Genomic DNA, 13240 nt, shown 5'->3' with positions numbered 1-13240 from the left:
GCTTATTTCCTGAAAAAATTAAGGCCCAGGAGACAGTGTTCCCACAGCCAAAAAGTCTGAGGACGCCTTGGGAAGATGCAGTGCCTCCTGGTCCCTCTCCTGGGTGCGTCTAGGTGATGCAGAGAGCAGGCCAGGCGAGCAGAACTTGGCATTGACAACTGGCCCAGCCTCCCCCCAACATGCACTTTCCCTCACCCCAGTAGCTATTGACAGCTGGGGCACTTGAGTTTTTCTCTTCTCTCTGTCGGCTCTTTTAACTGAAAAATATAAAGAAAATGCCTATCGATTCTGTGTAACTGATAAGCTGTTCACTCCCCAGCCTTTTTAATCAGGGGCTGAGCCTGGCTTAAAGCCCTAGGGAAGAGAAGGGCTGGGAAAGGAGGAGCACAATTTGCACTCCAGGGGGCTCCCCACCCATCCCAACAAACTTGTGCAGAGCCGCCAGGACTCGGGATAAACAAACAATTTAGGAGCCTTCTCCTTCCTAAGGATGTTTGCTGCTCCTAATTTTTGAAGCATGTAATTATCCCTAACATTTACACAACGCTTCGCATTTACAAAGCAATTTCCATTTGTAAAGCATTTCCACATTTATTGTCTTCTTTGATCAGGCTGTTTACTTCAGGGGGCAACTGGTCCAGGAGTCCTCCCTCCACTTACCAAGGTGTGCATCCAGGCCATGGAAACCCCGCTCCCCACAGTCCTGGGAAGCAGCCTGAGCAGAGATAGCAGTCCCATTTTACAGATGAGGACATTGAGGTTCAGAGACATTGTAATCGCCCAAGGTTGCACAGCAAGTAAGCAGTCAGAAATTGGTCAGGGTGAGAACTCTGAGCCCCTCCAAGTGTTCTGCTCCTTGGAAATGAACAGTTACCTGGTTGTCAAGGTATGGGGCTTACCTGTCAGCCTCCTGCTCACTGTGAATCCCAGTAAGACTTAAAGAAGAACTTCCTAAGAAAAAGGCAGTAATATGCTAACCAGAAGATTATCCCTTCCTCGGAGAACGCTCATCTCAGGCTAGAGCCTGACAGCATGGGGAGGGGCCAGGTGACCTCTGTAAGCCCCTTTAAGCACAAAGACGCTATGACTCCCAGAGTGCCAAGAGAGTGGATGCCCATCAACCTGAATGGAGGCACCTCAGCCTCCTTGTCTTCTGTTTGGCACACGCCAAGACATGAGTCATAGCAGGTGCAGGGGAAATTTATTGCATCATCAATATTTAATATCTCCAGGGAGGTGACATCAGCAAAATTGCCTGGCCTGGCAGAGCCATCTAGGTGGACAGTGGGATACGCTCTTCATCTCCTGGACACCCCATCCTTCCCACACAGGGAACAGGTGAAATTTATGGGCTCCTGGATGAGGCACGTATGTGGCGGAGGGTGACACGTTCCTCCAGCGCTTGTGTGCTGGCCTGGGGGGCCTTCCTCCCTGTGACTCTTCACCTGGTCCAGAGTCTAGCAGGGCTAGAGGCTGGTGATTATTCATTGGGTCTGGAACTTGGGGTCTCCAACTGTTCTGAAATGCCAGATTGAGTGTGGTCTGGTGACAGTGCTGTGTGACAGGCTGGGGTCCCAGACCACATGGCAGTTAGTCACTTCTCAGACAGATCATCTCAGGACTCAGGTGTCACCAACGTTAGTCTGAGCCCAAGAGAAAATTGGCAGGTGGCGGGAAGACATAAACTAAGGCAGGGAGTAAATGCCTCGTGGCCACCCTGCCTGGCCACACTGCTCCTCTTCATTAGCCACGTGAGTGAGCTTCTCTGGGCCTCAGTTTCCTTCTCCGTAAAATGGGGGTTATGGTCTCTGCCTCAGATTTGTTGTAAAAATTGAAAAGGTTTCCACTTGATGTGTGCATGGCCCAGGAGGGGCCCAATCCACCTTCAGTTCCAGCCTCTCGCCTCTGCCCCAGGGGGACAGGGGAGGACCCAAGGCACACCGGGAGCATGTGGGAGGGCGGGGCTGCTGTACAAGAAAGGGAAGAAAATGGATGTGAATGAACCTGTAGGTTTCTGACTCTCTGGGTGCCTCATTTAATCGCCATCATTGATAGCTGGGGAAACTAAGTTCAGAGAGACTGTGATATGTCCAAGCTGAAATCTGAACTTATGACCGTTTGGCTCTTTTTTTGTGTGTCCTTAAACTGCTGCAGGTCTGGGTGAGCCTGGGGCAACTGAGGCAGTGGCAGAGGCAGTCCCTGCAGCCATACAGGCTGACCCCAGGGAGCATCCCAGAGTCTGTCTGTCCCAGAGGGGACTCCTCTCCCCATGAGCCTCTGGTCCTGCCTGGGGCATGGTACCCACCCCCAGTTTGACCAGCACACCATGGATCTCCATCAGGAACAAAGGCCTGAAGTGCAGGAAGTCCTCTGGTACCCAGGAAGTGGCTCCCACGTCCCTCAGGGGGACCAAAAGGACTGGATGCTGTTTCAATAGCAAGAAGAACCCTAGCCTTGGTCCTGGGTGGCTGTGTGACTCTGGGCAAGTTACCTCTGCTCTCTGGGCCTGTTTCCTCATCTCTAAAGGAAAGGGCTGGGCTGGATTATTAGCACATTCTCTTATGTGACAAGCTTCCTGGAGAGCACAGCATGGTCTCTGCCCACAGGGAGTTCCATCCAGTAGCAGAGATCCCAAATGAACTGACTGTGATGATGCTACGATGCTGCATGTGATGAGCTGGGAACAAGTGTGACCCAGGGTCGTCCAGACAAGTGGTTCCCAGCCCAGCCTGCAGGGCCAGACAAGGCCAATGAAGCAGGGCAGCTGCTGGGGAAGATGCAGCATTTTGGAACCTTCGTGTGACTCAGCCAGACAAGAAGGGGTCAGCCAGGACATACAGGTAGCTGTCAGGGTGGGGTCCTCCAGCAGTTCTGGATCCCAAGGTGAGAGGGTCAAGCAGCGAGTCTGGGAGAGGTCAGAAGTGGTGTTTAAGGCAAAGGGAATAGCAGACAAGGGACTTGAGATCAAGTCTGGGGTGAGGGCCAGTGTGGCTTAAACTCATCTTGCTGGAGGGTGGGAATGACCGTGGTGTGCAGGGTAGAAAGAGGGTGGAGCTGTGCAGAGAGGAGTCTGTCATAACAAATTACTGCAGATTGGTGGCTTAGAACAACAGAAATGTCCTCTCTCACAGTTCTAGAAGTCAGAAGTCCAAAATCCAGGTGTTAGCAGGGCAGTGCTCCTTTTGAAGGCCTCTGTGGAGGATCCTTTTCTGCTTCCTCCAGCTGCTGGTGGCTGCCTACAATCCTTGGCATCCCTTGGTTTATAGCCGCATCACTCCAATCTCTGCCTCCACTGTCACATGATGTCTCCCTGTGTGTCCGTGCTTCACCCAAATTTCCCTCTTCTTTAAGACATCAGTCATTGGATTAGGACACACTAATCCAGGATAACCTCATTTTAATGGATTTTATCTGCAAATACTCTGTTTCCAAATGTGGACACATTCCCAGGTGTCGGGTGTACGTGAATTTTGAGGGGACACCAGAACAGGAGGGCCGGCAGGAGCTGACCTGAGCCTATTTGAAAAGTGCCATCATTCTGCTAAGCCCGGCCCTGCTGGTTTCACATAGGGCTTGGCAGGAATGGCTGGGATGGTGGATGGGAGCTTTATTGGGCCTTTGGGGCCCACTATTAGCAGGTAGTTTGCCTGTCTGTGTAACTTCCAGTAAGTGTAGGAAAAACTGAGCGATGGGCCAACTGGGCCAGAAAAGTGTGAAATTCCGCCTGCAGAGCTGGGTGGTGAGAGGCAAATACAGCATCCAGGAGCTCTCATTCTAATCCTGCCCTCAGCTGCTTCTTTGTGTGACCCTGGGGAAGTGACTTTCCCTCTCTGAGCCTCACCTTCCTCACATGAGACACGAGGGCTGGGCCTGGCTGACCTCTGCAGGCCCTTACAAGAGTGGAAATTTGTATTTTAAATCTGATGCTCCCCAGGATAAAGGAGTCAACCCCAGGGATGCTGGGGACCCCCCTGAGGCTGGCCCTAGGAGAGGACCACTTACTCTGGAAAAAGCTGGCCACTTGTCAGCCCCTGACTTGGGTAAAAAGTCCTCCTCCCCCGCCACCCCCCCATGACACACAGCCAAGGTCATTGTTTCATTTTTAGAGAGAAATCAAGGTGTCTGCTGTGGCTGAGTGATGCAGACGAGGGGTGGAGGGTGGGGGCATGAAAGGCAGCCACAGAGATGGATATTGTGCTTGTCCTGGCAACCCTGGCTCTGCAGCTCCTGGGCTGGGGCTCTTGAGAGACGCTGTCCCCAATCAACGCAATGATAAATATACCCTGGCTTGGCCTACCGGCACTGAGGGCAGAGTAGGGAGCCACATGACAACACGGGCACTCTGCAACACCCTGTATTCATGTCCTCCCTGGAGGCTGGGCCAGTCTCCACCTTGAGGTGGCATGCCCTACCCTGCTGCTGGCCACCACTGGGGTCGGTGGGTAGCCAGTGGGGCAGGGCCAGTTGCCCAGACTCCCAAAGCCAGAAGCCCCCTGATTCTGAGTGTATATGGACACATGTGTGCATGTGTACACACACACACGTGCCTGAGTACAGGGTCATGTGCAACATCGCACATTTACAATATACAGACACACCCCCAATCTACCCCCATTCACAGGTGTCTACACTAATATGTGGATATACACCAAGTCCCCCAACCATGGGTTCCCACCACCCTCAGGCCCAGTCTCTGGTCAAGGCAGGCACAACTCAATGTGGCCCCGAGTACATGCCCAGGAAACGAGGCTCTCATCCCCCCACCCGCTGCTGGGAGATGGAGCCTGGCGTAGGCTATGACACCTCTGTGCTCAGGAAAAGTGTGCAGCTTGTTTCTTGGCTCTTCGCTGCCCCTCACCCCATGCAGCGCACACCACCAGGACCTAATGTGCCTCATTGCCATTTTGGTACTCATACAAGCAACCCTCAGTTAAGAATTTGGGCACAAGTGGTTTATTTGGGAGGTGATCCCAGGAGACTTGGTGAGGGAGCAAGGGGTGAGGCAGGGAGGAAGGAAAGGGGATGAAGTGTGTGTTCATGATGGGTTTGTGCTGGGAGCCTGATTCCACCCAGATTCTTCTGGAAGACTGGGTAGCACATACCTCGGAACTGCTGTCCTTCTCGAGGGGTAAGGGTGCCCAGGTATTTATCCGTTGGTTCCCATCCCTCATTGCTTGAGGACGATCAGCTCCATGAATATCTGTCCAGCTCCCCTCAAGGGCCAAGCACGCTCCTCAACCAAAGAGCTCCTTCCAGAAGAGACACCGTGCATGGGCAACCCCGCCAGGGCTATAGTGACTGCTGGGGAGGACTGAGGGGGCATCCAACAGCCACCTGTCCCGCCCCACCCTGGCTGTGTGAATATCCATGTATAAGCTATGCTCACACACGCAAACTCACATGCTCACACACACATATGCACCCATCCTAGTGGTTCTCCCTCCTCTCCCCACCTTGGTCCTCTCTGCTCCTGCCCACCTGGTCACTATGTGGCCCGGAGAAGTAGGGGACCTGGGCCTTGCATCACCCAGGCTGCCCCCCTTCTCCTGGCTCTAGGAACCCCCATCCCCGAAGCCCCTCTGCACTGCTGTCCTCTACCAGGCTCTCGGGTTTCAGCACCTGGCTTCAGCCCAATCTATCAGCCGCAATCTGGGCTTTGAAGCGGGAGACTCCCCAGACAGACAAAGGGGCGACTGCAAGGGGGGGGCCTGGGGTGCCAGCCCAGGTGTGCGACGATTATCTTGGGGGCCTAATCAAGGTGCCTTGTCCCCAGCTTGGCTGGTGAATGACAGCTGCCCGAGCCCCTCCCACCACTCCCCTTGCTGGCTGCCAGGACAGCGACAGACACCTGCTAGGCCCCAGACCCCTTCCCTCCCCTGCCTGGCTTCCTTTTGTACCAGCACAAAGGGGGACAAAGCCAGGCCCCACCTGGAGAGGGGGAGGCCCCAGGGCTCCCACTTCTCAGCTGTGGCCATCTCTGCCTGTGAATGCCAGAGTTTTGTAATGAGCTGGGGGCGGGGGGGTTGCCCACAGAGAGACTGACAGGCAGACGGCAGCCCAGGATGAGCAACAGGGCCAGGAGAGGACCCATCCCGGACAGCTGCCCAGACGAGGTGCCCCTGGGGGTGAGGGTGCACAAGACAAAGACGCAGACATGGGTACTGGTCCACCCTCCCCAGGGACCCTGTTAAGATCTCCTTTGTCCCCAGAGCCCATTTGGGGAGCAGGACCAGAACCAGCCCCGTCTTTTACAGAAGTTGGGGAGAAAGAAAACTCAGAGTAGTTGAGGGAGCCAGCCATATTCACACCAGCCCTGGGCCCCAAAGCCAGACCCTCGGTGCCTGGCTGGGTCGCCTCCCACAGACACCCGTCTTAGAGTGTACGGCAGGCTGCCCTCTGCAGGGCGGGCACGAGGATGTGGGGAGCGGGTGGCTTTAGCAGCAGCTGGAGCAGACTGGCCCAAGCTGACCTCGAGCTGCCTTCTGTCTCCTGGCCAGTCACCTTCCCTCAGGGTTCAGGGGCAGCCAGGCCATCACCTCCCCTTCCTCTTCTTCTTCCCTCTTCCAAACTGTTTCTGAACGCGCTACATGGCAGGGCTGTGACTCCCACATACAGTGTGTACAGTGGGGTTGTGCAGCATGGTGGCCCTCAGCTTTTCCTCGGAGGTTGGGGGAGAGGGAGGGAACAAGTGCGGAGCAGGTGGGGAGAGAGACAGAGAGACAGAGATCATCTTGGCCCCAGATCCCTCCTGGAAAAGAGTTAGAGGAACACGAGTGGGAGAGAAACAGAGAGAAGCCCAAGTAGAAAGTGACAATCCTGGAGAGAGACCAGTCCACTGGACTCCTCAGTTTCCAGGCTATTAAGATGAGCCATAATGTTCCCTAGAACCATCCTTCAGAGTTGGGGGGAGAGGGGCTGCGACAGGAGAGAACACATTATTCACAGCTAAAGAAAGACTCATTACTTTGCACCACCCTTTGGCTGGTATTGAATATACCATCGCTCCCCTCTTAACAAATGGCTTCTTGAGGGTTTAATTAACTTCTTGGTACCCTCAGGCAGGCAGCCTGGCCTCCACCATTGGGCAAAGCTTGAGTCAGCCGTGTTGAGGGCCAGAGACAGCCTTCAGGAGAGGCAGCTCCTGCCAAAGTGGAGGGGACAAGACGAGGGGCAGCACCCTGCTTGACCCGACTCCCTGCCCGTGTTACAGATGGGAGGACTGAGGCCTTGAGGGGAGAAAGCAACTTGGGCAGATTGCTCAAGGTTACACAGTAAGATGGGGGCATAGCCAGGCCTAGCATTCAAGCCCTGAGCAAGCAGGAGGATGCTTAACCTTCCGGAGCCTTACCCATGCCTTCTCATCATAAGGTGATTAAACCACAGTGTGTACACAGCATAGAGTGATTCTGTAATTACTGGTTTAACTTGATCAAGACTCAAGGCAAGTTGGCCTGAGACTAACAAGTTGGCCTGAGACTAAGTCCTTTCAGATCATCATTCTCATCTTTGTAAATAATGATCAAGCCCTTGTGATGTGTCAGATGCTGTGCTAAGCCTTTCATGTATTATCTCATTTAATCCTTACAACACTCCCAGGAGGCTATCCCCACTTTTCAGATGAGGGAACTGAGGCTCAGAGAGATAAGTAACACCCAAAGGTCACCTTGCCTGAACTCCTAGGCTATACTGCCTCTCTAGAGAAGAACACATGTCATTAGACCCAATCTTTGCACTGAAGGGGAAACTGAGAACCTGCCCAAGGTCACTCAGGTCAGAAGTGGACTCATCGCTTCTGATTCTGTGCCCAGTGAAAGCCCTTTGCAAGCATACCACGTAGCCCATCCTCTCTGCTTCATTCCACACTTCCCCTGCCCTTAATCTCCTTTCCCTCTGGAGGGGCTGGGCCCCTGGTTTCATGAGCCACACTGAGAAGCCCCAGTGAGCAAAGGGCAAACCCGGGCTCAGGAGCCGGACCCAGGTTGAAATCCTGCTCTGCAGTTTTGTGCTGTGGTCCTCAAGCAAGTCTCTCCCTCTTAGCAGAGCCTCAGTTTCTTCATCTGGCAAATTAAAGCATGCCTCACAAGACATTTGTGAGAATTAACTATGAGTTTAAAGCACTTAGGCCAGTGTCTGACCCATCGTGGAATGCACTCATAGAAGAATCACTGGGTAAGGGAATCCCTACCTCCCTCCAGCACCCAGCAACTGCAGTAGCTCATCCCCCACCCCCAGGGCTGTCACCAGCCCCCGCCCCCCCCATTCGAATTGGGGCAGAGAAACCCTGGAGGATACTAGATGCCAGAACAGAGCCCTCCCTGCCCAGGGGGAGCAGGAAGACCACCACTTGGGCTGTGGGCTAATTAATTGTAGTGGGCTGACAGCAGAGAGGGGCTGAGCTTTTTGCCGACGAGTCCAGAGCAATGATGGAATAATGGGCTCTAATGCACTGGTCTTCTCTGGGGACCTGTCTTTCATCCCCAACAAAACTAATTAATGACAGCAATAAATAAAGCAGTCCAGCCTGCACTGCCCGGAGCAGCCAGGACTCTTGGAGAAAAGCCTGTTGCTCCCAGCCCAGGGAGTGCTGAAGCCCAGGGTCCTCTGTGCAGGTGGGGTGAGGGCCATATGATGTCATGTGGGTTGGGGCAGGAGGGATCAGGCCCAAGAGGTCCACTCCATCCCAGGCTGAAAATTGGGCAGCTGTGAGTTCTAATCCCAGATTAGCCACCACACTGCTGTGTGACCTTGCCAGGTTGTTCTACATCTGTGAGCTTGGGACATTAACCCCAAGTGGATCAAATGTGTGTAGCCTATAAGCCAGGGGGAGTCACATTTCCTTTTATGGCTTAGAAAGTGGGATAAGGCCAGGCACATCACAGGAAGGATGTCCCACTCATGGGTCTCAAGTCAGTGAATGCTGTAACACAAAAAAACAGTTATGTCCGTGATTTTAAGCTTTTAGCATGGATCAGAATCCCCTGCAAGCCTTGATGAAACCCAGACTATGGCCTTCCCCCAGAGTTTTGGAGCCAGTGGGTCCTGAGAATTTGCCTTTTCAATAAGTTTCCAGGGGATATTGAGGCTGCTGGTCAGGGACCCCACTCTGAGAAGCTGTACTCTAGACTGAATGCCGAAGGCTTCAGTTCTCACCCTGTCTCTGCTTCTGGCTAGCTTGGGGTCCCTCATTTCCCCTCTCAGGGTCTCAGTTTCTCCATCTGTACATGTGAGTGTGTGTGTGTGTGTAGGGAGACTGACCTCTTATGACTCTGGGGTCTCTGCTCTGCCTTTGGAGGCAGCTCGAGACCTCCCACATGGCCTGTGACATCAGAGCCAACCTCTGTGCATGTCTCAGTCCTCTTGGGCTGAACTGGCTCAAAGCAGAGGGAGAGCACAAAAGAACCAGCATCTTTTAAGGAGCCCCCACCCCAATTTGTAGTGAACCACATGCCCCTAGGAGATAGCAGCCCCCCTTGTCAGTGTGGGAATCCTTGTTTCTCAGCACATCCCCACCTAGTGGTCCCTGCTTCTTCTTGCACACCTCCACTAACGGGGAGCTCATTTACTCCCATGGCGGGGCATTCCATTCTAAGGTCATAAGAAAGTGGGTTTTTTTGTTTGTTTTTTCGTTTGTTTTTAGTGCAAGTTCAAAATCTGCCTCCCCGTCATGGATTCCCTTGACCACTCCCTCCTGGGTCTCAGTTTCCTCAAAGGTCCCTTTCATCTTTGATATTAGAAAGCCTGCATTGGAGACTAGTCTCTACCACTCATTGCTTGGGGACTTTGGGAAAGCCAGTGTGAGCTCTGAGCCCCTGTTTCTCCCTCTGTAGGATGGGCAAAAATGAGATAAAGAGGTGAGAATACAGAGCTCAGTGTAAATTCAAGAAGTTCCAATCACTATTGTGTGGTGACATGGCCCTGCTCGGAGTTTGGCTGGGAATCCCATTTCCAGGTCAGCTGACTTTTCCTGAGGCCTTTCTGTCTGCAGGCGAGAATGAGCTACAGCCCCCTCCCTGTATATGGGACATTTTAAATCATAAGTTACCCCCTCTCTGCGGGACTTGCACCTGACTCCCTTGGGCCTGTAGCCAGTGCTCTGGAGCGGCCCTCCACGGAGTCTTCCACCAGAAGTGCTGGAGGCAAAGGCCAGCAGCCTGGGATGTTGCACACAGTGACATGAGTCCTGACTGCACTTCCCTGCACAGCAGCTTAGCACCTCGGGCCTGGCCCGGGATCTCACCAGTGTCTGAGCCGCGTAGCAGGTCCAACAGAAACTCCAGCCTCCTCTCTATACAGTCGGGGTTCTACCTTCAGGCAGAAGAAGTACACACCGACTGAGCAGAGATGGGATCTACTGAATGGACACTGGGCGTCACAGAATCTCTGGGAAGGGCTGGAAGACACAGTGCCCAGACTGTAGGCTGAACCACCATGCCACCAAGCCAGTTTGGGGAGGGCACTGCCACAGAGCACAGGAGGTCACCCAGTGCTCCGCTTCCAGGCCCACAGGACTGTGCCTTGCTGCCTACTGCCTGAGCCACCCCAGACGCTCACGTAGCTGCCCTGCGGCCCCACCCAACACCAGAATGGTGTTCCTAGAGTCTTGCTTAATTGCATCGTGGCCCACCTCATTGGCAGACCTCAGCTAATAGGTCTGTGCCTGAGCTGCAAGAGAGGCTGGGAAAGTGACAAGCTGGGATTTTCACCTTCTATAACAGCGGATAAGCTCTGCCTTCCACCAGGAGTGGGAAATCTTCCAAATACAGAAAGAAGGTTCAGATCTGGGCCGGGGAGAGCATGCTAGTGGCCACTCCCATTCAATGCAACCTACCTTTGGCAAGCATTGATGTGCAGCAAGGTCACGGGCAGGATGCAGATAAAAATAACAGCTCACCCTGAGCACGTGCTATGGGCCAGCCTCTCTTCTAAGGGCTTGTCACGGATCATCTCATTGAGGCCTCTCTGTATCCTTAAAAGGAAAGTACTTTTTATTATTATAACCATCCCCCCTGTTTCACCAACAAGAGAACAAAACCAGAGAGGTTGTCCGTCGTTGGGCAGCTAGCGAGAAGCAGACCCCAGGCTTGAGCTCCACAGTTTGGCTCCTGGGCCTGTGTTCCTGGCGCTCTCTGCTCTTCCCCTCTGTCTCACACAAGGGAGACCCAGCCACCATCCTCAGGAAGCAGGAGAAGCACACACCACTGAATACAAGGCAGATGGAATACAAGGCAATGGACTGGAACCACAGAGCAGCCAGGGACTTGGGTGTAGAGAGTGTAGGGTTGCTGTGCAAATTTAATAACACGGAGGATGTAAAATGCCTAGTGTGGGTCAATGGCACACAGAAAGTCTTTTTAAAAGTGCCAACTACCATCATCACCATCACCACCGTCATGGTTATCATCTTCATCATCACTGCCACCATCCTCATCACTACCACCACTGATGCCTTTGTTTATTCTGGCCCTGCCTCCTGGACCACCCTTCTCTGCCTTCTCATTTACAAAGGGGTGTAACTGAGCATGAGGCCTACTCATCCTCCATGGCCCAGTTCAAATGCAGCCTCCTGCATATAGCTTCCCTGATACCCACAGTCAAGGACTGCAGGAAGCCTCCCAGCGCTCCCAACTGCCGTGCGTGTGTGTGTGTCCTCTTCTCGCTTACACCGAACTACAAAACTCTCCAGTTCACCAGCCTCTGCTTCCCTCTCACACTGTCTTTACTTCCCTTCATCTACCCCCAACTTCTCTGAGCCACTTTCTGGGTAACTTGGCCTCCAGCACAGATGATCAAATGGGGTACACTCAGGCTCCTGCGAAAGTGCTGGGGTTACCCACTCCTACCTCTCTGGACCCCGTTAGCTGCCTCATAACCTAGGCCCTTCCCAAAGTCACCATCTACCAAGTTTAATCCACACGGCAATTCATCCTGTCCTAGATAAAGGCACAGGCCAGAGGCCTCGCCTCTGGTTTTGAGTCAGGATTCTGTCACTTTCTGGGCATGTGTCCCTGAATGAGTCACTCTCTCTCTGGGGGTCTGAGTTGTCCCTCCATCCACAGGTTGTGTAGGTACAGGGATGGAGGATTTCTCTGTCCCTTTCTGAGTCTCAGCGTAGGTAGGAGAGGGGTTTGGTCCTTGCTCATATGGCCCTCCTCCCTTCTAAACTATAGGTGTTGTGTGGTGGGTAGAGGGTCCTTTAAGGTGGCTTTGCACAGGTCAGGCCTCCTTCTTGCCCACAATGCCAGCAGCAGCCTCTCCTCTGTTCAGCAGTGGCTGGCTGGGCTGGGGGCTGAGGCAGGCCCCATGCGAGGGACACTTGGCCCTGTCTCACCTGAAAGGCTCAGAGCAAGGGGCTCCCAGCCCTGTTGCCTTCAGCTGAGAGTCTCAGAGCTCTTGGCCCAAGACCCCAAGGGGAGGGATATTTACGGTTTAATAACTGGCCTATTGATTCTCATTTATTTGCCGCCAACGGGGCTTACCCAGGAAGTGAAGGCGAAAGGGCTGTGTTTGTAAATAAGTCTCCAGTCGGCCCCATCACTCAGCCTGCCAGGCTTGCTTCTGACCAGGGAGATGAGCTGGGTTAATATAACACAGTGCCCTCTGCTTCGCCAAGCTCTGACAGACAGCTGTAGAGACACCAGCCCATCCAGGCCAGCCCCTGAGGCCCTCCTGAGCCCAAGTCCCTTCCCTGTGCCCTTCATAGTTAGCAATGCACTTCCATATCTTTGATCTCCTTGGCTATCTCCTTTGAAGGAGGAAGAGCAGGCTTAGTAGCCCACTTAACAGATGAGAACACTGAGACTGACAGAGATGATAAACTTTATTTGAGGACACACTGCCAGGAAAGGGTGGGTGAGGCAGGATTGCAACTTGAGCAGTGTTGGCTGGCTGACTCTCTTAGTTAGCTATTGCTATGTAACAAACCAGCCCAACATTTAGTAGCTTAAAATAAGAACTGTTATTTCTCATGAGTCTCTGAGTGTCATGAGTCTCTGAGTTTAGCTGATCTGAACTAAGCTTGACCAACGTGGCTGGGCTCAGTCTGTGGTGAGGATCCACTTGGGCTGCTGCTGTAGGGCAACCTCAGCCCAGACACCTGGGCTCTGCTCTGTGTATCTCCTGTATCCGTCTTGCTGGCTGGCCTGGGTTTGTTCTCATGGAGGTGGCAGGAGTCCAAGAGAAGAAGCAGGGCCGAATGAGCATTTTAACTGGCCTCGGCTTGTGTCAAGTTGGTTACTACCCC

The sequence above is a fragment of the Hyperoodon ampullatus genome, assembly GCF_949752795.1.
Source record: "Hyperoodon ampullatus genome assembly, chromosome: 1".
Lineage (NCBI taxonomy): Eukaryota > Metazoa > Chordata > Mammalia > Artiodactyla > Ziphiidae > Hyperoodon > Hyperoodon ampullatus.
Note: the sequence above shows the minus strand (reverse complement) of the source record.